At 47.3% G+C, this 25875-nt stretch overlaps 1 protein-coding gene across 2 annotated transcripts in view; it reads left to right on the plus strand.

Annotated features, from left to right (window-relative positions):
* Positions 1 to 25875, plus strand: part of tenm4 (teneurin transmembrane protein 4) — a 3407721-nt gene that overhangs the window by 992603 nt on the left and 2389243 nt on the right. The window lies entirely within an intron of this gene.

Genomic DNA, 25875 nt, shown 5'->3' on the forward strand with positions numbered 1-25875 from the left:
CCCTTTTTTGCTCTCCTAATTTCCTTTTTAAGTTCCCTCTTGCACATTTTATACTACTCCAGGCCTTCTGCCACTTTATCTTTATCCAATGCTGTGCATCCCTCGATATTCACTGTTCACCAGATTTGTTAGTTCCACCCTTTTTCTTTATTGGAACATACGAGCCCTGTACTCTTCCCTATTTCCTTCATTTTTAAAAAACATTTAGAATATCCAATTCTTTTTTTTCCAATTAAGGGGCAATTTAGCGTGGTCAATCCACCTACCCTGCACATCTTTTAGGTTGTGGGGGCGAAACCCACGCACACATGGGGAGAATGTGCAAACTCCACACGGACAGTGACCCAGAACTGGGATCGAACCTGGGACCTCGGCGCTGTGAGGCAGCAGGGCTAACCCACTGCACCACCGTGCTGCCCCCTATTTCCTTCTTGAATGTGTCCCACTGTTCTGTCACAGATTTACCTAAAAATATCTGCTCCCAATACAATTTGTTCAAATTAGCCTCCACAGTTCAAAATTTTTGATTTCAGACCCATCCTGTCCTTTTTCATAATCATCTTGAATGCAATTGAGTTATGATGCCTGTCTGCAAAATGCTCCCCATCTAATATTTCAACCACTTACCCGGTTTCATTACCTAAAATTAAGTCCAGGACCGCCCCTCTCTTGTAGGACCTACTACGTATTGTCTTAAAATGTTCTCCTAGACTGAGTTTAGCTCCATCTAAACCTTTCATACTATGACTACCCACTCAATGTTGGGGAAGTTGAAATCCCTCACTATCACTACCCCATTTCTTTTACACTTCTCTGAAATTTGCCCACGTATTTGCTTGTCTATTTCTCTCAGACTGTTAGAGGGCCTCTAGAACACACCCAGCAATGTGATTGCTCCTTTTTTGTTTTTAGGGTCTACCCACATGGATTCATTTGAAGAAGTCTGATATCCCTCCTTACTGCTGCAATTGATTCTCTGAACAAAATTGCAACACCCCCCTCCTCTTTTACTTCCTTCCGTGTCTCACCGAAAAATCACCTATATCCTGGAATATTGAGCTACGAGTTCTGCCCCTCCCTCAATCTCGTCTCAATGACAGCTGTTATGGGCCAGGATTAGAGAACCCCAAAGTGTATCATGGAGTTCACCTGACCCACAACTTTTAATAGATTGTGGTATGGGGAGCACACGGCCCACTCTACAGGTGTGGTACAGCAGAAAGGGAAAAGTATTTTTTAAAGCAAAACAATGTTTATTCTATGAACTCAAGTTAACCTTTTTAAAACATACAGTGAACATCTTAGCAACCATCAATTCAAATATGACCCCCAAAGAATACAACACTAAGTAATCCTTAATAACTTCCCAAACAGCATCCAGGAGACAGAAGAAACACCTTTTAACAGGAGCACATTCGGTTTACATTCACTACTGAGAACATTTATAATTTTGAATTCACCAAATGATCAAGAGATAGTCTTTTCATGGCAGAGAGATCAACAGTGCACCTGCTCTGTCTGGCTTCAGCTCCAACACGGAAAACGAAACTAAAACACACCCTGCAGCAAACAGCCTAAAACAAAAGTAAAAAGCTGACAGACAGCCCAGCTCCACCCACTCTCTGACATCACTGCAGTAATAAACACCCATTTCTTAAAGGTACTCTTACGACAGATATTGATATACACACATTTATAAACACCCATTTCTTAAAGGTACTCTCACATGACACAGCAATCACATCATAACCCCTTGTTTTAATTTGTGTCTTTTTCATCAAACTCCTTGCATTAAAATAAATACCATCCAATCTTGCCAAATTCCCTTATGGCTTAAAAGGCCTATAACCTCTATGTCTTGCTGACTCACTTGCTAGCTCTCCTAATTTTGGCTGTACACCTCCCACTCCTGAACTCTTTTCAGGATCCGACCCTCCTGCCAAGTTGGGTTAAACCCTCCTCAATAGCACCAGTAAACCTCTTTGCAAAGACGCTGGTCCCATTTCGGTCCAGGTGCAACCTATCCACCATGTACACGTCCCATCACCCCCCCAAAACAGTCCCAATATCCCAATTTCATGAATCAAATAAGGAAATATTTTTTAAAAGATTAACTCACTTTCAAATTGTATCTTTGAAATAAAGATCATGAAAATGTTGCATGGTAATTGATAATCAGAGGCAGGTTTAGCATAGTGGGCTAAATTGCTGGCTTGTAATGCAGAACACAGCCAGCAGCGCGGGTTCAATTCCCGTACCAGCCTCCCTGAACAGGCACCGGAATGTGGCGACTGGAGACTTTTCACAGTAACTTCATTGAAACCTACCTGTGACAATAAGCGATTATTATAATATTATTTTATTAATCAGGTCAATATGGCGGGGATGAGGGTAAATTGTTTGAAAATCAGAAATGGTGCAAAGGTTGGTGTTTTTCCATGACTTTGTTAGCCGTTTTAGTTACTGTGATATGAAGAGTCTAAAGTTCTTGTTCCTTTTCACCAAACACCATTTATTTCACTTCCACAGCCTCTGCACAAAACTCTTAACAATACACCACCTCCACAGAGGCCACCTGAAGCCCCTTTACATATCAGTGTCAATTAATGGATACTTAACATAAATGAGACAACTAATTGCAATGTCTCTTAACCCATTACTTAACAACTTTGCCAGGCTTCTGATTATAAATTTGTGTTTGATTATTGAATCATAGAATCAGTCAAAATAAAATGGGGCCATTTGGTCCATCAAACAAACCTGTGCTGGCTCTTTGAAAGAGCTGTCCAAGTATCCCTGCTTCTCTCCCTTTCTCTATAGCCCTGTGGATGTTTATTTTTTAAGCATATATCCATTTAAAATAGTTTCCTACCCATATTCCAGAGAACATAAATACATCAACTTGTTCACATTTCTGTTCAAAGTGAGATTTCCAGTTTGATCTAAATGGGTATCAGCATATCGTCTGTAACATGCTGTGACTCTCTTCGAGTTACCACTTTTTAAATGAAAAACAATTGTTATTTAGGAATGAGATGAGAAGTTTTATTTACCTACAGTGGAACAGTGGAACAAAAAATATATTAATGTTCAAATTATGTACGCTTTTCATTTTGTTTCTGTCTAAATATGTGAACGGTATAAGCATGGAATTATTTTTTGGTTTCCTGTTCTGTTTATGATCTGTGCGGATTTACTTACACCCTGTAGCGGCAACCAGCGGAAAAACACACCAAACCTTCTAACCCCAACCACATTAATCGTGCATTGTTTCACACTTTATTCAGTGGTGGGGTAGGTCTGGATGGTGCATAGTCCACGATCATGTCCAGATGCCATATTGAAAAGCCTCCCAAGATTACTGACTCACGATTGAAGAAAGAAGGTGGATATCCAGAAGATGAATATAGATCTCGGGCAGCACTCTGAGCCCGGAAGGTGGATGTAATAGCCCCCACAGGACCTATGGGGTGGGAATGATTACCTTCCCCATTTCCCTTGTGGAGTACAAGCTCCCTTCTATTGGCAGGGGATCTCTATTAACCTCTGTATAAAAGGTTGACCAGTAAGGCACCAACCAGAAAGTAATCCGATAGGGATCTCGTGGGTTGTGTGTATATTGCGCAGTAAATAAAATTTTTATTTTATTTGTGTGGACTCCCCGTAACCGAATTAAAGTGGACCTCCTTAGATTGAAGATGAACCTCCAGGAAAATTCTGAGGCTGGACGATGAACCCCATCCAGGCAACTGATATGGACCCTCCATCCACTTCTGTGGTTTTGCAAAGTCTAGGGTTGCATGCGGCCTTCATCTTGAACTCTGGAGGTGGCCCCAGGCATGATTCCGATGAGTCCCGACGTCTGCACGCAACACGGAGAATTTGTGTGGGGGGATCAGGCCTTCATCTGCATCCCATTAACAGGGTGAAAATGAAGTTCATGCAGGCCTCTGGTGGGTTTTCTAATGCACCATGGTGGTCACCAGCAGAAGACCCCACTGTAAATTCCCACCGGCGTGAAATCCATTTCTGGGCCTCCAGCCATATTTTCCCACCGTGACTGTCATAAAACACGCCGACGGGGCTGGAGAGAATTCCACGCCTTGTGTAGATTGGCAGGGAAGCAAATCTGAGGGGCTCCCTATTGTGCATAGAAATATTGATGTTTCTTAACATACTAAGATAACACAATGAACCAGCACAGAGAGAGAAAAATATCTTGCATCTAATGTTCTCAGGCCAATCCAAACTCTTTACAAACCAATGAATGGATTTGTAGTGTAATAATTGTTGTTATCTAGTCTAACCCGTTGACCAATTTGTACACAAGAAGACAAACTGTAAATGAGAAAGATAACTTTTCTACTTTTGGTGATGGTGTCTACGGAAAGAGTATTGAGCAGGCAAGGAAATAATGTTTCTTTGAGTAGCGGCAGAAGGTCTTCTATATCCATTTAAGCTCGCCTTGATTTAATGTCATCCAAAAGAAGGCACCTCTGCTACGCAGCACACCCTGAATACTGTACTAAAACCTCAGCCGAGATTACGTATTCAGGCCTTGGAGTAGAATTTGAATCCTCAGCCATCTGACTGGTCAGCTTCTCATTGCTTGTTCAGCCAGAATCGGCAGATCGTTTGTGCATTCATCTTGCGGCGGGGGGGTCGGGGGGGGGGGGGGGGGGGGGTAGGCGGGGGTTATCTGGAGACGAGTAAAATCTCATTCCTCAGTGACAAAGCCATTCATTCCTCCTCATCCTATTAACCATGCAGATTTTCCTGACCTGAGTTCTGCTGCAGAACATTGACTTGGTTCCAAATGCTCAACATCATCTATTTCAACCCAAAGAGGTCCTGCTTATCTCACCTCCAGGTCAGAAAATAATGTATTGGTAAAGTTTTAGGAATGTGTACAGTGCAAATCTGACTGTGATGTATGTTTCAGCTGTGGTTATCAAAGACATGCACTTGTAAAGTCAGAGTTACATAATAATGCATGGATCATTAAACATCTCCACTTCTGATCTTATGATGGAGGGAAGGTCATTGATGAAGCAGCTAAAGATGGTTGCGTCTAGGACACTCCTCTGAGGACATTTTTCAGTGAGGTCCTGGGCAGAGATTATTGATTTCCACCAATCACAACCATCTTCCTTTGTGTGAGGTATGACTTCGACCAATGGAGAGTTTTCTCTGATTCTCATTGACTCCAATTATGCTAAGACTCCTTGATACTACACTCAAACAAATGCTGCCTTGATGTCAAAGGAAATGACTCTCGCCTCACAACTGGATTTCAGATTCACTGGTAGTCTAAAGGAGTTGTTGATTCTTTTTTGGGTGTGAGTTTCATGGCCAGGCCAGAATTTACTACCAATCTCTAATTATCCTTGATAAGATGGAGGTGATCGGCCTATTAAGCTGCTGCAGTCCATGTGGTGTAGGTACACCCATAGTGTTGTTAAGAAGGGTGTTCCAGGATTCTGACCCAGCAGCAGTGCAGTAACAGCAATATATTTCCAAGTCAGGATGGTTTGTTGCTTGCAGGGGTAATTGCAGGTGGTGGTGTTCCCATGCCTTTGTCCTTTGAGGTGATAGAGGTTGTGGGTTTGGAAAGTGTTGTCGAAGGAGCCTTGGTGAGTTGCTGCAATGCACCTTGTAGATGGTACACACGGCTGCCACTGTGCATTGGTGGTGGAGGGAATGAATGTTTAAGGTGGTGGATGAGGTGTCAATCAAACAGGCTGATTTGTCCTGGATGAACTTTTTGAGTGTTGTTGGATGTGCATTCATCCAGGCAAATGGAATGTATTCCATTGTAGACCTGACTTGTACCTCGCAGGTTATGGACATTGTTTGTGTAGTCAGCAGTGAGACACTTGCTGCAGAATTCCTATTGTCGCCACAGTATTTAAATGGCTTGTCCACTTCAGTCTCTGGTCAATGGCAACTGCCTCCCCTCCACAGGAAGTTGGTAGTGGAGGATAGAGTGATAATAATGTTTTTGAATGTTAAGGAAGATGATTAGGACCTCTCTCTTTGAAGATGATCTTTGTCTAGCACTTGTGTGGTGTGAATGTTACCTGCTGCTTGTCAGCCTAAACCTAAGTGTTGTCCAGGTCTTGCTCCATATGGCTATAGATTACTTTGGTAACTGAGGGGTCCGAAATAGTGCTAAAAAGATTGTGCAATTAACAGCGAACAACCCCATTTCTGACTTTTTGATGAAGCAGCTGGAGGTGTTTGTGCCGAGGGCACTACCCTGCGGAACTCCTGCAGTGTGTCCTGGGCAGAAATGATTGATCTCCAACAACCACAACCATCTTCCTTTGTGTTAAGTATGATTCCAACCATTGGAGAGTTTCCCCCCCTGATTCCCATTGACTCCAATTTTTCTAGAGCTCATTCAAATGCTATCTTGCTGCCAAAGGCAGTCAGTCTCACCTCATATCTGGAGTTCTGCTCTTTCCTTCATGGTTGGAACAAGGCTGTAATGAGGTCAGGAGCTGAGTGACTCTGCTGGAACCGAAACTAAGAACAAAGAACAAAGAAAAGTACAGCACAGGAACAGGCCCTTCGGCCCTCCAAGACCGTGCCGAACATGCTGCCCGTCTAAACTAAAATCTTCTACACTTTCTGGGTCCGTCTCCCTCTATTCCCAACCTATTCATGTATTTGTCAAGATGCCCCTTAAATGTCACTATCGTCCCTGCTTCCACCACCTCCTCTGGTAGCGGGTTACAGGCAGCCACTACCCTCTGTGTAAAAAACGTGCCTCGTACATCTCCTCTAAACCTTGCCCCTCGCACCTTAAACCTATGCCCCCTAGTAATTGACCCCTCTACCCTGGGGAAAATCCTCTGAGTATCCACTCTGCCTATGCCCCTCATAATTTTGTAGACCTCTATCAGGTCACCCCTCAACCTCTGTTGTTCCAGTGAGAACAAACCAAGTTTATTCAAATGCTCCTCATAGCTAATGCCCTCCATACCAGGCAACATTCTGGTAAATCTCTTCTGCACCCTCTCTAAAGCCTCCACATCCTTCTGGTAGTGTGGCGACCAGAATTGAACACTATGCTCCAAGTGTGGCCTAACGAAGGTTCTGTACAGCTGCAACATGACTTGCCAATTCTTATACTCAATGCCCCAGCCAATGAAGGCAAGCATGCCGTATGCCTTCTCTACCTTCTCCACCTGTGTTGCCCCTTTCAGTGACCTGTGGACCTGTACACCTAGATCTCTCTGCCTTTCAATACGCTCGAGGGTTCTACCATTCACTGTATATTCCCTACCTGCATTAGACCTTCCAAAATGCAGCTAATCACTTTGATGAATTTTCATAGGGCAATCCAACGACCATGCTGCACACGAAAATCAGCTCGTCGTGGCACAGCGTGGCCATTGAAAGCCAGAAGACCTCACTCACAGGATCTACCCAGCTCGCAACGCCTCTCGAGATACAATCAGTCAAGGGGTTGGTTTAGCACAGTGGGCTAAACAGTTAACTTGTAATGCAGAACAAGGCCAGCAATGTGGGTTCAATTCCCGTATCGGCCTCCCCGAACAGGCGCCGGAATGTGTCGACTAGGGGCTTTTTACAGTAACTTAATTGAATCCTACTTTTGACAATAAGCGATTATTATTATTAATTGCAATGTGATTCCCGCCCACAATGGCTGGGATCACTTTTTGGCAAATCTGTATATTAGAGCGAGGCAGTCAGCATCACTCTGATGTGCAGATTCCCGATGCAGCTGAGGCTTTGGGATTCAACCCCTTTGCCTCAGAGAACTCGAGCAAGCACTGTTCAGCACTGGTCCCCACAAACGGGGACAAGGCAGAATATTACTTGTGGGGGTGTCCCAGGGAATCAGAGGCTCCCAGCTGTATGCCCTTTGGGCAAGGTGGTGCCCTAGCACTGCTGGTAGCACCTGGGTACCCTGGCAGTGCCACCTGCATGCCAACCTGACACTACCAAGATGCCCAGGTGGCATTGCTAGTTGGCAAGGGCACTGCCAAGGTGCCAGGTTGGCATTTTTTGCACGCACGCGATCGGGCTGGGGTTGCCCTGCATGAGTGTTGGAAGGGTGCTGGTGGGGGAGGGAGGGGTGAGGGATGCCGTGTACCCTCCCATATACCATTCGGGCTGGGGGATAGGTTGGGGATTGATTTGGGGGTCTCGGAGATTGGGACGCCATTTAAAAATGGGGTCCTTATCTCTCACTACAATGGGGCGTTCCAGTGAGTGGAGCTCCCCACTGTACAAACCGGGGCTTTATGCGGCCTCGTTCATGCTTTCCGGTTAATGCTCCTTATTCAACACGAGTTGCATTGATTAGCTAGGTGTTTCTCAGCACTGCGAGTGCCAGGAAACTCGTGGCTCAATGTGCTCACTCGGGGACTTTGTTTGTGCCCACAGGCAGCAAACCAGCAAGTAAAAAAACCGATTACCATTACCCTTCACTTTTTAATATTACAAGCATTGAAATAAAGAATGGTACATACACATGGGATGAAGATAGAAACTGAAAGCCTAAACACATTCTAAAATACAAATATAATTTGAAGAAACCTATGGAATTTCTTATAGTGGAGAATTATAGCATTCCACAGCATAAAATTAGGTTTTCAAAGTCTGATAGGTCTTCAGCAGCAATTATGAACCTAGTAAACTGTTAAAGATCTAACTACGTTTTGCTAAATAAGGCGTAACTTTCTTGCAAGGAGACTAATGTAGTAGGGTGTGGTAGTATGCATTAGGGGTCATGTGGGACTGTGAAGCTGTGATGTCATTGGCTGACAGATCCCGGGTCCTGGTTGGCTGTTGACCTCTAGCTCCGCCCTGAAGGCGGAGTATAAGAACCAGGAGTTCTCCCCCGCTGGCCAGTCTGCTACTGAACTGCGGGGAACAAGTCACGCTTAATAAAGCCTCATCAACTTCATCTCTATTCGTCTCTCGTGAGCCTTTGTGCGCTACAATTTATTAAGCGTGCTTAAAAGAACTATGGAGCTCAGGATCATCCCGGAATGCCTGAGGATCAGCCCCAACGCAGTGAACTCAGCAGCAGTTTTCAAACACTGGCAGACTTGTTTCGAGGCCTACCTCAGAACGGCCCCCGGCCGGGTCACAGAAGACCAGAAACTACAGGTCCTGCACTCGAGGGTAAGCCCGGAAATTTTCCCTCTCATCGAAGACGCAGAGGATTACCAGACGGCGTTCGCAGCACTAAAAAGCATCTATGTTCGCCCAGTGAACCAGATCTACGCACGCTACGAACTCGCAACGAGACGGCAAAGTCCCGGAGAATCGATAGATGATTTCTACGCCGCGCTACTAATTTTGGGACGGGCCTGCAGCTGCCCGCCGGTAAATGCGATGGGACACACGGACATGTTGATGCGTGATGCTTTTGTGGCTGGTATGAACTCTTCCCAAATTCGCCAAATGGACTTTTGGAAAAAGAGTCGCTAGGACTCTCAGAGGCACGGGCCCTTGCAGCCTCACTAGATGTGGCCGCGCGAAACGCCCGCGCCTACGGCCCCGAACGCGCGGCAGCCCCTTGGGCTCCGTGGACCCCCGTCGCGACAAACCCCCCCCTCCCCCCGCCACCCCACAGGCTTGCGCAGTTCAGACGCCAAGTCGTCCCAGGGGAGCCCGCTGCTATTTCTGCGGCCAGGCGAAACACCCCCGGCAGCGCTGCCCGGCCCGCGGAGCGATTTGTAAGAGCTGCGGGAAAAAGGGCCATTTCGTGGCTGTGTGCCGGTCCCGGGAGGTCGCCGCTGTCCCCGGCGAACAAGGATTCCTGCGCGCTTCTAACACTCCCCAACCCCCCCCCCCCCAGCGCCCCATGTACGACCCGCAGGCGCAACCAGCTTGGGTCCCGGCCACCGCTGTCCAGCGCCCCATGTACGACCCGCAGGCGCAACCAGTTTGGGTCCCGACTACCGCTGTCCCCGGAGAACAAGGCGATCTGCGCGTTTCTGACGCTCCCCAACCCCCCCAGCGCCCCATGTGCGACCCGCAGGCGCCGCCATTTTGGGTCCCGGCCACCACGAGGGGAGGAGGGGCGCCGCCATCTTGGGATCCCCCAGACCTGTGCGATGCATGGGGACGGCCATTTTGTCCACCCCCGCCGCCATCTTGTGACCCCCCAGCCATGTGCGATGCATGGGGGCGGCCATTTTGTTCACCCCCGCCGCCATCTTGGACGGCAACAACGGACCCCAGTGTCGACGGCTCCACGGGGTTCGAGGCAGACGCTCAAGCACTACGATCACGTCTGGCCTCAATGACGCTGGACCAAGCACGGCCCCGGACGCTCCAGACGATGACAACAACGGTGCTGATAAACGGGCACGAGACACCATGCCTGGTCGACTCCGGGAGCACGGAAAGCTTCATCCACCCCGACACGGTAAGACGCTGTTTTTTGACCATCCGTCCCAGTGCGCAAAAGATTTCCCTAGCTGCAGGATCCCACTCCGTACAGATTAAAGGCTTCTGCATAGTGACCCTAACGGTGCAAGGGAGGGAGTTTAAAAACTACAGGCTCTACGTCCTTCCCCAACACTGCGCGCCCACATTACTGGGATTAGATTTCCAGTGCAACCTGCAGAGCCTAACGTTTCAATTCGGCGGCCCAATACCCCCACTCACTATCTGCGGCCTCGCAACCCTCAAGGTTGAGCCCCCATCCTTGTTTGCAAACCTCACCTCGGATTGCAAACCCGTCGCCACTAGGAGCAGACGGTACAGCGCCCAGGACCGGACATTCATTCGGTCCGAAGTCCAGCGGCTACTGAAGGAAGGCATAATCCAGGCCAGCAACAGTCCCTGGAGAGCACAGGTGGTAGTAGTAAAGACAGGGGAGAAGCAAAGGATGGTCATTGACTATAGCCAGATCATCAACAGGTACACACAACTAGATGCGTACCCTCTCCCCCGTATATCCGACATGGTCAATCGGATTGCCCAATAACAGGTCTTCTCCACCGTGGACCTCAAGTCCGCCTACCATCAGCTCCCCATTCGCCCAAGTGACCGCAAGTACACAGCCTTCGAGGCAGGCGGGCGATTATACCAATTCCTAAGGGTCCCATTTGGCGTCACAAACGGGGTCTCGGTCTTCCAACGAGAGATGGACCGAATGGTTGATCAACATGGGTTGCAGGCCACGTTCCCGTACCTCGACAACGTAACCATCTGCGGCCACGATCAGCAGGACCACGACGCCAACCTCCAAAAATTCCTCCAGACCGCTAAAGCCTTGAACCTCACATACAACGAGGACAAGTGCGTGTTTAGCACAAACCGGCTAGCCATCTTGGGATATGTAGTGCGCAATGGGATAATAGGCCCCGACCCCGAACGCATGCGCCCCCTCATGAATTTCCCCTCCCGCACTGCTCAAAAGCCCTAAAACGCTGCCTGGGGTTTTTTTCATATTACGCCCAGTGGGTCCCCCAGTACGCAGACAAGGCCCGCCCCCTAATACAGACCACGACCTTCCCTCTGTCGACAGAGGATTGCCAGGCCTTCAGCCGCATCAAAGCGGATATCGCAAAGGCCACGATGCGCGCCATCGACGAGTCCCTCCCCTTCCAGGTCGAGAGCGACGCCTCCGATGTAGCTCTTGCGGCCACCCTTAACCAAGCGGGCATGCCCGTGGCCTTTTTCTCCCGAACCCTCCACGCTTCAGAAATCCGCCACTCCTCAGTGGAAAAGGAAGCCCAAGCCATAGTGGAAGCTGTGCGACATTGGAGGCATTACCTGGCCGGCAGGAGATTCACTCTCCTCACGGACCAACGGTCGGTAGCCTTCATGTTCGATAATGCACAGCGGGGCAAAATTAAGAACGACAAGATCTTAAGGTGGAGGATCGAGCTCTCCACCTTCAACTATGAGATCATGTACCGTCCCGGAAAGCTGAACGAGCCGTCCGACGCCCTATCCCGCAGCACATGTGCCAACGCACAAATTAACCGCCTCCAAACCCTCCACGAGGACCTCTGCCACCCGGGGGTCACTCGGTTCTACCACTTTATAAAGTCCCGCAACCTCCCCTACTCTGTGGAGGAGGTCCGTACAGTCACAAGGAACTGCCACAACTGAGCAGAGTCCAAACCGCACTTTTTCAGGCCGGATGGTGCACACCTGATCACGGCTTCCCGTCCCTTTGAACGCCTTAGTCTGGATTTCAAAGGGCCCCTCCCCTCCACCGACCGCAACATATACTTCCTGAACGTGGTGGACGAGTACTCCCGTTTCCCCTTCGCCATCCCCTGCCCTGACGTGACAGCGGCCACAGTCATTCAAGCCCTTAACACCATATTCACACTGTTCGGTTGCCCCGCATACGTCCACAGCGACAGGGGGTCCTCCTTTATGAGTGACGAGCTGCGCCAGTTCCTGCTCAGCAACGGTATAGCCTCGAGCAGGACGACCAGCTACAACCCCCGGGGGAACGGGCAAGTAGAGAGGGAGAACGGCACGGTCTGGAAGACCGTCCTACTGGCCCTACGGTCCAGGGACCTCCCAGTTTCACGGTGGCAGGAGGTCCTCCCGGACGCTCTCCAGTCCATCCGGTCGCTACTGTGTACTAGCACTAACCAAATGCCTCATGAGCGCCTCCTTGTCTTCCCCAGGAAGTCCTCCTCTGGAACGTCGCTGCCGACCTGGCTGGCGGTCCCAGGACCCATCCTGCTCCGAAAACATGTGCGGGCGCACAAGTCGGACCCGTTGGTCGAGAGGGTTCGCCTCCTCCACGCGAACCCGCAGTACGCTTACGTGGAGTACCCCGACGGCCGACAGGACACGGTCTCCCTGCGAGATCTGGCGCCCGCCGGCAACACGCACACCCCCTCGACACCAATCACCCCCTCCCTGCCACCGCCGCACCCCGCGAGCGCCCCCTTCCCGGGGGGATCGGTCCTCCTCCCAGGTCCGACCAGAAGTGAAACGGAAGCAGAAACCGTAAGGCTCCCGGAGACGACAACACGGGAACAAGCACCACCACCGGGGCCGAGGTGATCGACGAGGACGGCCAGACCGCCCGACCGACTCGTGGCATCGATGTAACACTACTATATTGTGGACTGTAACGAGAACGTTTTCCTTTTTCCCCCTTTTACTGTAAATAGTTCAAAACAAAAAAAAAACCTCTGTACATGCTGTGATGACATGCAAAAGTTTTCCTCCCAGGACCAGCCTTGTAAACCCTTACCACCATACGAAGCACCACCCCGCCGGGTTCATTTTTAACAAGGGGTGAATGTGGTAGTATGCATTAGGGGTCATGTGGGACTGTGAAGCCGTGATGTCATTGGCTGACAGATCCCGGGTCCTGGTTGGCTGTTGACCTCTAGCTCCGCCATGAAGGTGGAGTATAAGAACCAGGCATTCTCTCCCGCAGGCCAGTCTGCTACTGAACTGCGGGGAACAAGTCACGCTTAATAAAGCCTCATCGACTTCATCTCTATTCGTCTCTCGTGAGTCTTTGTGCGCTACATAGGGTAAAATAGATGTTCACGTCAATTCATGTGATTGCTCAAAATCCGAGCTGCAGGAACTGTGCACTCTCTGGATGGGCAGGCAATCATTGATGGAAATTCTGGACTTTTGTGTTTAACTATGTAAATATGGATGCATGAAGTGGTTTTCAGTTTCAGTTGCAACAGTGGCAAATGCTGCAATTTTGCTGTAATTTTATTTGCAAAGTCTGGGCCATTTATGCTTTGGATTTTCTGACCATTCCCACTGGCGAACAATGGGAAACCCTGTTGACAGCAGCGGTACCAACAAAACCCACCACCGACCAATGGCACAAATCAAGTGGAGCATGGGGTTGGGGAGGGGGTGGTGGTGGAGGGGGGAGTGGGGGGGGGGGGGGGACTCCCATCCTACACTGAAACACGTAGAACATAAATTACAAACTCGGCTTCAAAGAAGGAACTGTCGTAATTCAGCAAGAAAAACAGAAAATCCTGGAAATATTCAGCAAGTAAAGTAGCAACTGTGGAGAGAACAAAACATAGTAAATGTTTCAGGTCGAGGACCTTTCATTAGAACTGAGAGAAGTTAGAAACATAAAAGGTTGTAGACAAGTGAAAGGGGGAGAATAGAAAAGGAACAGAAGGGAAGGCTTGTGAAAAGATTGTGGACAGGAGAGATTTCATGACCAAGCGTTGGTGGTGGAGAGCCAAAGGGAATAATAATAGTCCATTAATGGATTCATTGACATTCTTTGTGAAAGTTAAGTAATCTTTATGAACTGAACCATCAAAGCACTCCATGATGTCCACTTCAAACATTTGTGAGCATTTCACGAAGAACAAATTTAATCTATTTCAATTCAAACTTGCAATATTCACATTTCAACTTGTATTTTTGCACCTTTAATGTCGAAAAACATCCCACATTGCCTCAAAGACAGGTCATGAAGATGAACACTGAGTCAATGAAGAGAGTGTTAGGATGTGGAACCAAAAGCTTGATCAATGAGGTGGGCTTTAGGGAGCATCTTGAAAGGAGGTGAGGCAGAATTCCAGAAAAGTTAGATATGGGTCTGAGAGTTGACAAGTTCAGTGACTTTGGAGAGGAATGGGAGATTGAAAATGGTGATAATCTGCAGTAGTGGGAGGGTCAAGTGCTGTATTTTGTAAAAGTGAGGTGTGACAGCAGATTTCAAGAGGGACAACATCTGAAGAGAGAAAACTGTAATAATATCAGCTAGCATGAGGGAGGGGGGCAAGAGGAGAAGTTATATGGTCAGCTGATTAGTAAGAATAGGGTTAAAGGAGCAGGAGGTCGGTCTTTTGGTCAAGATGATCTCAGAGAGGGTGTGAAGGCAGAGAAAGCTGTGTGTTCAGAGATACAGCATTGGTGACCTTTAGAGGAAGTTTGGCCCTGTGGGCGAGACGAAGGAAGGGACATGGCAGAGGAAGCTGATTATGCCTTGCTTTTTGTAACAGGGAAGTTCTTGTGCTCCTCACATTTGTTGGAGATGAGGTTGGAGGATACAGTGGGAAAGGGTTTCAGAAGATGGTTTTGCAATGAACAAAAGAAGCTTCAATAATCTGTGTTTCCGGATGCTCCTGGAATAATGAGCAGTTTTAGCAGATGACAGCAGAATCCAACAGTGCTTTATATTGTCCACCCAGATCTGGCAGTGAACATCTAAACCAGTTATCTGCCATCTGCTTTCAAGTCTGCATTCCTTGGACTTGTTTCAGCCATATCTTCAATCAGGTTTCTAGCACTATCACAACTCTTATTCAAGCCACAAATGAGACCAATGTGACTGTGACAAAGGTAAACTTCATCTTTCTTAAACTGTCTGCAACCTTTGACATGATTGGCCACAACAATCCTCCTTCAACGCCTCTCCACTGTCAGGTTGAGTGGAAATGCTCTCAGTGGTTCCATTCCCATGTATTTAATCAGAGCCAGAGTGTCGCTTGCAATAATCTTTCTTCCTGCTTTCGCACATGGTGTTGTCAAAGGATCTGCCTTTGTTTGTCTTTTAGTTATCATCTTCGTGCTGTCTCTTGGTGACATTATACAAAAACATGCTGTCTCTTTGGTGACATTATACAAGTTACAGTGACCTGTAACTTGCTGCCTCCCCCAGCATTGGATTTAGGGGGTATCCTAAAGATGTGCTGGGGAATCCCTTTTGGACGTTCCCAGGTAAGGTTTACAAATCAATTGTCCAGAAGCATTAACTTCCCCTGGACAATTGCGCTGCACTGGGACTCACCCAACACGTGATTTAAATCGCTAACTTTGGTTGGTTCTGTCAGTGTTACACTCATAGTTACTCTGAAAGAGTTAAAAGAAATAAAACCACTTCTGTGTAACTATTTTAAGTACCCAGACCAAACCCCAAATGGGACATGGTCCACATTCCCTAATCATCCAACTCCTGAGTAATGACCCCCAGGGTAAACCCAACAAGGCCCCCCCCCCCCTCCATGACTACCGCATTTTCATTTAATTTCATTCACAAGCGCCCCCCCCCATTACTACCGCACCAATGGGGTTTCCCCCACCTCCGTAAACCTACAGCTGCTTGGGGCTCCCTCTCCATGCTGCAAGCTGAACTCTAAGTTCCCCCCACCCCCCCAGATCAAACGCACCCACCAATCCAACCAGATCCTCGTGTCGCATTCTGACTCCGCTCAATCCATCCCGACTCGACACCAACCTCACTAACTCAACTCTCTACCCCTGACTCAACACAAACTGCCCCCAACTCCCAGACCTGATCCAACCCCACCCTTCCCCTAACTCAACACCCACCTCCCCAGTTTGACACACTCCCCTCCTTGACTCACCAAATCCCATCCATTTACCTGGGCACTTACCTTCTCCAAGGCCCATCAGTTTAACTGGACCCTTTAAACCAACCTGCTTTATGGCAGCCAGTGTGCTAAAAAAGAGGCAAGGCCTCCCTGAGCTGTCCAGTGTTGCGTCCCTCTGCGGCATTCAGGAACTCTTTCACTGCAGGCCCCAAGCAACTCCAGGTCGCTGAGGCTTCAACAAAGTTTTCCAGAGCAGCTCAGTGCACTTTAAACTCTTGTAATTTCAGCAGGTTGTTACTTTACACCACTGGGTGGGAGATATGGGCCAGCATTAATTTTCACATGTACATTGATGACATCCAGCTCTACCTCATCACCACCTCTCTCAACATTTCCACTGTTGCTAAATTATCCGATGGTTATCTGAACATCTAACACTGGATGAGGAAATGTTTCTTCAAATTAAAGCTTGATAAGACCGAAGCTGTTTTTCGTCTCCACCCCAACTCCATTCCTTCCTTTCTGACTTCTGATAACATTTCTACCTCTGTAATATTGCCTGATTTTGCCTCTGCTTCGGCTCTTCCGCGGCTGAATCCCTCATCCATACCTTTGCTTTCTCTAGACTTGACAATTCCAAAGCAGTCATGGCTGGTTGCCCATATTCTGACCTCTGTATACTTGAGATTACCTAAAACTCTGCCAACCATGTCATAACTATCAACAAGTCCCATTTATTTGTCAACTCTGTGTTTGTAGATCTACATCAGCCCCTGGTCAAGCAGCTCCTTGATTTAAAAATTCTCAACCTTTTTTTCAAATTCCGCCATGGGCTTTCACCTCCAATAGAAGTTAAAATAAAGTAATTTGGAAATATTACTGAAATTCAAATATAACGGGTTTCTGTTGTCATTGTATTTTGATGGTAATTCAGTGGTTAGCACTGCTGCTTCACAGCTCCAGGGTCCCAGGATCCATTCCGGCTTGGGTCACTGTCTGTGTGGAGTCTGCACATCCTCCCCATGTCTGCGTGGGTTTCCTCCGGGCGCTCCGGGTTCCTCCCACAGGTCCCAAAAGACATGCCATTCTGAATTCTCCCTCTGTGTACCCGAACAGGCGCCAGAATGCGACAGCTAGGGGCTTTTCACAGTAACTTCATTGCAGTATTAATGTAAGCGTACTTGGGGCAATAATAAAGATTATTATTATTATTACATAGTTTGTGCTTTTGCAGAGGCATATTATCCATCATCAGGACTCAGAGGATGATATTTTAGATTATATATAAGTTAAGTTAAGAATCATGTTGGAATTTTCAAGCATCCACTCACATCCTAATCACTGTCTGTGGAATACAATTTAGAATTAATTAGCCTAAACTAAATTGGATGTACCAACAATTGGCAACTCATGTTTAAGTTTAGGCCAAATCTCTGCCGCCCATATGTTCTCTCCCGCTGTGCTGCTTGCCTATCAGCTTATCCTTACTGATCTACATTCCCTAGCACATTAACTTCAAAATGCTAGTTGTTGTTGTTGTTGCTGTTGTTGCCTATAAAACTCTCCGTGCCTTGTCCCATCTCAATTTTGCAGTATTCTCTAGCCCAGTATCGTTTTTCCTCAAATGCTTCATCATGGTTGCACTTGGCTTGCTGCAGAACCCTTCAGTCTACCATGAAAAACAAAACATTCAGCCACCGAAATCCTGCTCATTACAGCCTCCTCCTTATAAACTCTCTTCATCGACTTTCCTCTTTTGGAAAAAAGGCTAATCAAAGTTCATCTCTTCAGCAAAGTATTTTGGTTATCCATGAAGCATTTTGGGACATGTTGCACATTGATAGCTCAATATCAATGCTGCGGTTGTTCAGGGTATGGGGTGTACAAACTTGTTTACATCAGAAATTAACAGGTGGAAACCTTTCATTTGATAACCTTCTTTGTACTTGGTTGCTGGCATAACAGCAATATTGCTTGCTGATGCACAATGGTAAATCCGCACCTGGGAGCAGCGTTAAACCAGCAGTGCCACCTGCAGAATTGTGATGATCAGCACAAGCTGATGTGAGCACAGATAAACTGATATATTGAAATGTCTTTCTTCCTCCCTCCTTGTGACAAATGTTGAATTCTTTACCCGTCAGTCTGGCCTCAATAAAACTCGAGATGGATTTGTAGGCATAGTATTATTTATTTTTACCCAACTTGCAAGTCTTATTCGCTTCACAAAAACCCAGAATACAAGCTGCCTCCTGGGTCTTCAGAATCGAGTGCTATTAGAGACAAAGGAATCTCTACAAATACATTCAAATGGCATCAAGTTTCACATACACGATTCCCATAGGTCATTCTATACCCCTCCTGACTTGGCCAGACATCCTAATTGGCTCACTTCTCATTCCTTAACCCTGGCCTCTTGTTACCCAGCATCCTTTTCTCCTCCTCAACTAGACACCCCTCCTCCTTGGCACCCCTGGCAATAAATGAGGATTACAAGGCTACATACAGGGGCTCTCATAATGGCACAATTAGATTCCTGAGTGAATTGCTCAGTCATATAGACAAAGGTGATCCCAGGCGGAATTCCAAGTCTATGCCTAGTTTTCTGTTCTCAGTCAAAGCAACATTTGGGGAGTTATCATGGAACTCTTGTAGGCCTCAAAAGATAAAGTTCTACAACAAATGGAGAAGGTAGTTAAGAAAAGAAGTAAGGAGTAAGTACAGAAAGAATTAATGATCGGAGCATTGACTGTAAAATTTGGACGTGTAATGCCTGCTTTCTCAGCACTACATGTGCCTTTTTCCCTTCAAAATGGTGGGTGGGATTCCCCGTTGGCCGATGCCTCGATTGGGTAGAGAATAGGTTTCGGCATCAAAATCGCGGCGGGCGTCGATTTGACGCCAAATTCTTTGTCACCTCGACAGCGGCATCAATGTATTCTGGAATGCATGTACAGTACACCCTTGCATATCATTAGCAGGCCTGACCATGTATTCTCTGGGGCCTCCGCGATTCTCTGCATCCGTTGGGCCGAATTCCCGAGGGCGCGGTTCACTTTTTAAAATCCGTGCAACCTGTGTCGTGGCTGTTGAGGAAGAGAGAGGGGGTACGGTAAGTGTCCAAAATCACCATAGTTTGCTGACAATTGTGCCGCTGGCCGGGGGACTTCTGCCAGGGCTGAGGGGAGTAGCGGGGGTGCCTAGGAGGTGGGCTGTGGGGCCGGGGTGGATGGGCATGGAACACCATTGCCGCAGCCAGAAAGACAGCCATCGGCTGCGCATGTTGCTGACAGCCCACTGTGAACTTAGGGCCACGAATCGTATGGGTGTCCGCCCAGGCTGCCCCCCTCTTGGTACCGGCTGGCCCCAACTGACCCATCAGCTGTCTGGGCGCTCCAGCACAACCGGTGTAACACCAGGCCTCGCTCCTCACCGTTCAAGGCCCCAAACACTCCTTTCAGTTGAAGAAGCGTTTTACTTGCGCTTCCTTCAATTTGATTTATTGTATTCGTTACATCCAATGCAGTCTCCTCTACACAGGAGAGACTAATCGCAGACTGGGGGACTGCAGAACATCTTCGCTCAGTCCGTAAGGAGGACCTCAACCTCCCTATTGCTTGCCTCCTTGCTCTCCTGCCCACCTATCCATCCTTGACCTGCTGCAATGTTGCAGTGAAGCCTGGCGCAAGCTGGAGGAACAGCACCTCATCTTCCGGCTGGGCACGTTGCAACCTTGGGACTCAACATTGAGTTTGGCAGCTTTAGACTTTGACCTTTCTCCTTCATCTTACTTTTTTTCTCTTTTCTTCTTTTAAAATATTCCAGACATATATTGCCTCAATGCAAAACACCCCGTCCTCCTCTCACATCAGGCCATCTCTCATTTATGTGGTATGTGGTAACATAACGTGGTAATATAATGCTGTTAGTGCATGTTAAAGGGGAAAAGGAAGAGGTGCATTTGGAATGATAATAGGATTGTGTGGTGCGTACACTAATTGTACAAGGAAAAATGAGATTGAAGGAGGTAATAATTTAGTGTTGTGGGCATGGAATTTTGTCAAGTGGTGCTTAGAAAGGTGAAAGGTGTACTGATTCTTGCAGGTCTGGTGAGACCCTTAAATATTTTTCTGCACTGATCCAAGCTCCGGACACTGAACACCCCTCACCCATCCATGTCCCCACTTGCCTTTCAGCGGCCTTCGGATGCTTCCTTGAGTGCTTGTAAAAACAACCAACGTCCCCCCGGCTCTTTAGTCCTCCACTAGCTCGATCGGGATGTACCAGGAAAGCAAATAGCAGCCCAATCATTACTTGATTCAAATTCAATTTTAAAATACGATTTACTTTAAAAACAGAGCAATTAATTGTCCTAATTGATTTGAACTTCCCTGAAATAAGTTATGTCAATTGAAGTAGTTTGATTAGACTAGCGCCTTCTACTCACTTCTAGACAGTCATTCATTTCTGTGCCATATGTAGACAGTATGTTATTCCACTGGATAAGTATGTGAAGTAAGTCTCGAAGACATGTGATCTACTTCTGTTTGTCAAATTGTAGATTTTGAATGTGTGTTTAGCATCTATTTCTGCACATTATGCAAACTACATATAAGTTTAACACTTGGATTTTCATATTGCAGTCATTATGAACTATGTCTGTGACAACTACAACTTAAAAAATATACTGCAAGAATGCAATTCTGAAAATAAATACAAGTGTAACTACCTGGGTAAGTAAAGCAATAGAAGAAAGATGATGAGAAAGTTAATTGATCCCTGTTACACTCCCCAGTGAGGAAGCAGAATATGGTGCAAAGAATTAACACATTGCAACGTTGACGTCTTCTCAATCACTCAATGTGTCACTGTCTGTAACACACTGCAGACTGTGTGTTATCCAATATACTCTTTCACTACTGGTGTGATATCCTGCATTTAATTATTCATGTTATTATTTATCATTCGTACTATCACAGCTTTTTTGTGAACATTAAATCATTGTTCAGAGCAATTAGTTAAAGGGACATCAGTGAATAAAATGATGTGCCTGGCCCACCTCAAGGAAATTTCAGTGTGTTATCTTTATTACTAAGACTAACATTTTTTTCATCATCCTTTGTCAGACAATAATTGATTTGTTTCTAAAACCAGTAGTTAATTAAATTCCCTTTAGAGTTGTGAATTAATTGCAGTTGCTGCTTAAACACAGAAACTCCTGTGTAACAAATACTGACATTTCAGCTGAATTGGTCCGGAAAACTATTTTCTTAAATATAACATTAAGTGGAATAGAAAAAAAGACTCTTATGTGCTGTAAGGCTGCTTGGTGTCTAACAAAGGGGTTTGGAGGCTCATATGACTGTACATAAATTGTTTCTTGGTAACCCATAACTGCATACATCTCCAAGGTACAGCCCTGCGTGCATGCGGCCTCAATGCTGGCTCCTTCCAGACTCTTTCACGCACAGTCCACTTCATGTGACTTTGTACATCACACCCTAGATGTTACTGTTCTCCAGTCCCACATTAACCCTTGCTCTGCCCAAAACCTTTATGCTACTCCCCCCCCCCCCCCCCCACCCCCTTCGCCTTACCCAAATATATTTCCAATACCATCTTTTGTTGCTATCCCTTCTCCCTGCCTCAAGTCTTTAACTTTATAAATCCAGATGATCTGGAGGCTTGACAATTCTTCCAGATCTTGGGCGGGATTCTCCGACCCCCCGCCGGGTTGGAGAATCGACGGGGGCTGGCATGAATCCCGCCCCCGCCATGTCCCGAAGTCTCCGCCACCAGAGATTCGGCGGGGGCGGGAATCGCGCCGCGCCGGTCGGCGAGGGCGGGAATTGCACCGAGCCGGTCGGCGGGCACAACACCGCCGATTCTCCGGCCCGTGATGGGCCGAAGTCCCGCTGCTGGAATGCCTGTCCCGCCAGCATGGATTGAACCACCTTTTGAACGGCGGGACAAGGCGGCGGGGGCAGGCTCCGGGGTCCTGGAGGGGGCCGGGGTGATCTGGCCCCAGGGGGTGCCCCCACGGTGGTCTGGCCCGCGATCGGGACCCACCGATCCGCGAGCGGGCCTGTGCCGTGGGGGCACTCTTTTTCTTGTGCCTTCGCCATGGTCTTCACTATGGCAGAGGCGGAAGAGACCCCCTCCCATGCGCATGCGCGGGGATGATGTCAGCAGCAGCTGACGCTCCCGCGCATGCGCTGACCCGCGTTGCCCGGCAAAGTCCTTTCGGCCCTGGCGTGGCGCCAAAGGCCTTTCCCGCCAGCCGGTGGAGCGCAAACCACTCCGGCGCGGGCCTAGCCCCTCAAGGTGAGGGCTTGGCCCCTAAAGGTGCGGAAGTCTCCGCACCTTTTGGGGCAGCCCGACGCCGGAGTGGTTCCTGCCACTCCATTACGCCGGAGCCCCCCGCCCCATCGGGTAGGGGAGAATCCCACCCCTTGTTCTGTAACATTTGAAGGAATGGTAGTCCCCATTTGTTTGGGTCGGCCCCGTCAGTTTGGCATTGAAATTTTAGTGCGCTGTGTTTCTTGTACATGGTTGTCTTTATTTGATTCACCTTTTGCATTCATTGAGTTGCACTTCTCTTTTATTTACAATCTGTCTGCTTTGTTCAGAAGACCTGGGTTTGTCCCATTCTTTCCAAAAGGTATGTTCACTCCATTCATTCTGAGAGTGGATTTGGAATTTCTTTCCCTGTGGTGGCCACCATGTTGTTCCTGGAGTTTGACGTTTTAAAAATAGAACCTTCAATTGTACTTGTTTCACAATTTTAGCCAAATATTTGGTTACGCTCTTATTTTCCAATCCTTATTCATGCTTATAAACCTTTTCATGCAGCTCAGCAACTACTCTGGTGAGTTAAGTTGTCTTTGTTATGGTGTTATCTGTTTTTAAAGTCTGGATTTGCTCTTCCACACTGTGTATCACACCTTTCATGTTCTTCTCCAAGTGAGTGACAATCCAATGTTCTCTTCCGTTCTCACTTTTCATTAACATAATTACATTTTGTCTGTGAAAGCTGGATCTTTACACCAAACAATTTTTCCTCAGCAGAGCCTAATTTCTGTGTGCAATCCTTCAAGCTCACATTCTTTTATTTTACCCCTGCTAATTGTTTTCAAGTTCTTCACACTCCTTTGTGAGAACTTTTGTTTTCTCTTGCTGATGTTCAACTTTTTCTTGACATTTTAGGTTATTGATTTTCATTTCAATCATTTCATTTTTCAACAGTTCAATGGTTTTCAGTATGTTTGAGGCAGACAGTGCCTTTTCTGCTACTCCCTGCAACTTCAGTATTGGATTTGCATTTTCCAATCGTATTTCTGTCTTGTTGTTCTCCATCTGCAGCAGAGCTTTCATGTTCAACATGTTGGAGGAATTGATTGTGGTGCGGGACCCTCCTGTGTCACAGAGAAATTCGATGGGCTGCCTCCGTATCTTTGCTGCAACTACTGGTCGGCCGGACCTATCCCAAAGGGTGTCGCAGACCCAACTGGGGAAGCCCGAACACCGTCAGTCCGTTCCGTTCGTGTCCATCTGCTCCGAACGGTTGCTAACGCTATGTATTGGTTTTGTCCTGGTTTTGTTTAGAGTGCCTGTCTGCGGGATTCTCTGTTGCTTTTGTGGGGCATTACATTCTCTTGCAAAGTGTCCAAACTGTCCACAGTTGTAACACTCCTGTGACTTTTGTGGGGGGCTGTTCTTGCCTTCATTTACCCATGCGGGGTTCTGGTGTGCCTTAACTATGTGTATGTCTGCTTCTGCCTGCTGTTCTTCGGGATTTTTGTTTGTGGGTTTGTTTTGAACAGATTGCTCCCAGGTGCGAGACAATCTTTGTACAACCCATTTCTCATTATGAGCCTCCTCTGAGGGGTCATAATGCGCACAAGCTTTTTGTCCTGTTTCTGTGGCATGGGAGATAAGGGTGCCGGTCCATTTGGCCATGTTGTCTGGGGACAAATGGGCGCGGTCTAAGTCTCCAAAAACTGCTGCGAAATGGATCCACAAGCCTCCAGCAAACGCTGTGGGGTGCTCGGTTTTCTTTTGCCTGCACTTATTGAGGCCATCTACAGGGTCACCCCGGTTATACCCGATCGCGTCTAGGATCGCGGTATGCACTTCTGCAAGGGTGCCTCCTCCTACAATGTGGCTGTGCGGTGGGTGGTGACTGGGTTAATTGGAGCATGAACTATCTGCTCTGTGGGGGGTTGGGGCGCTTTTCTCTTCTGGGGCTTTCCCTGCGCACATGTTCCCTGAACATATCTCTGCGCTGTCTCACTCAATTCTTCCCAATCAGGGCCGTCTTCCTCGTCTAACTGTGATCCAAAGGTTTCTTAGAATCCTTTTTGAACTGAAAGCAGAGATTGCAGTTCTGCAATCTGCTTCCGGCACTTTGCGTGGTCTAATGAGCTTTGTCTTTGCTCCGTGGTGGCAGCATGGGGTGCTCTTAGCGCTGCCTTCAGGTCATTACACTGCCTCTGCAATGCTTCTACCTGCTTTTCAGTTTCCTCTCGTACCAGGACTGCACATTGCGTGTCCTGATAGGCCTTTTCGTACTGGGACTGGAAGCTGTTTAAGTGCGCCAGACAAGACTGGTGTGCTCACTTGGCATCATCCACCTCTCCGTCCTTTGCTGCTAACTTCCTCCTTAATTCTACATTCTCTTTCTCTACCTCACTGACATCGACCTTGCTCATTCGATGTCTGCCTTCTATCTCTTTTTGGAGCGTCCAAATTATCTCCTCTGTGCCTCGCAATTGTGCCAAACAGGACACGATTGCCATCGGCTTGTGAGCTTTTCCTAAGCTATTCTTGTGAATCTTGCTCAGGTTCTCCCACCAAGTATGTCCTATACTCCCGGGACCTGTTTCCTCATTTTCACAGAATTCGCTCCAAAGGCGCCATCCTTTCCCTTTGAGGTACTTTCTGATTTCCTCTTCCCAACTGGACACTGTCCTACTCTACTGCTGGTCGCTGCGACCACAAATTCTTCGGGGTTCATGAGGCGTTGCATTGCCTGCATTGCCATCTTTCCTCTCTAAATGCTTCTCTTGAAATTTGGAACAAGGGGTATTAAGGCGGTGCTGTAATTACAGGTACGGCTTTCACTATTTTCCGGAATACAAACTCCTGACAGTTTTGTCGCAACAAAAAATCTATCAGTGTTACCTTCTCGCCCTGTTAGCTACGCATGCATTAACACACTTCCGAATTATGAGGATTGATCAGAACTGCATGAACACTTGTGGTTTTTCTGTTCCCAATTGGATTTCTAATTCAAATTTTGGGTTCTCCCGGAGTGGTTAAGCCACTTCTAGATCAGGTCCCGTCAGGATGTCACCAGTAATATATTGCTAACTTTTGGTTGGTTCAATTGGCTCTGTTTTATAACCTTTACTCTAGAGTCGCCAGGTATCTTTATGATACCGCCACGAGGTTCAAGTTCAAGTAATGATCAATAACTCAACACACCAATTAGTAAGATTCAAATCAATACAAATCAATACAATGTGCGATTTATTATACACAGTAAATCGCTATTCATGCATAAACTCTACTT

Source organism: Scyliorhinus torazame, chromosome 15, assembly GCF_047496885.1.
Source record: "Scyliorhinus torazame isolate Kashiwa2021f chromosome 15, sScyTor2.1, whole genome shotgun sequence".
NCBI lineage: Eukaryota > Metazoa > Chordata > Chondrichthyes > Carcharhiniformes > Scyliorhinidae > Scyliorhinus > Scyliorhinus torazame.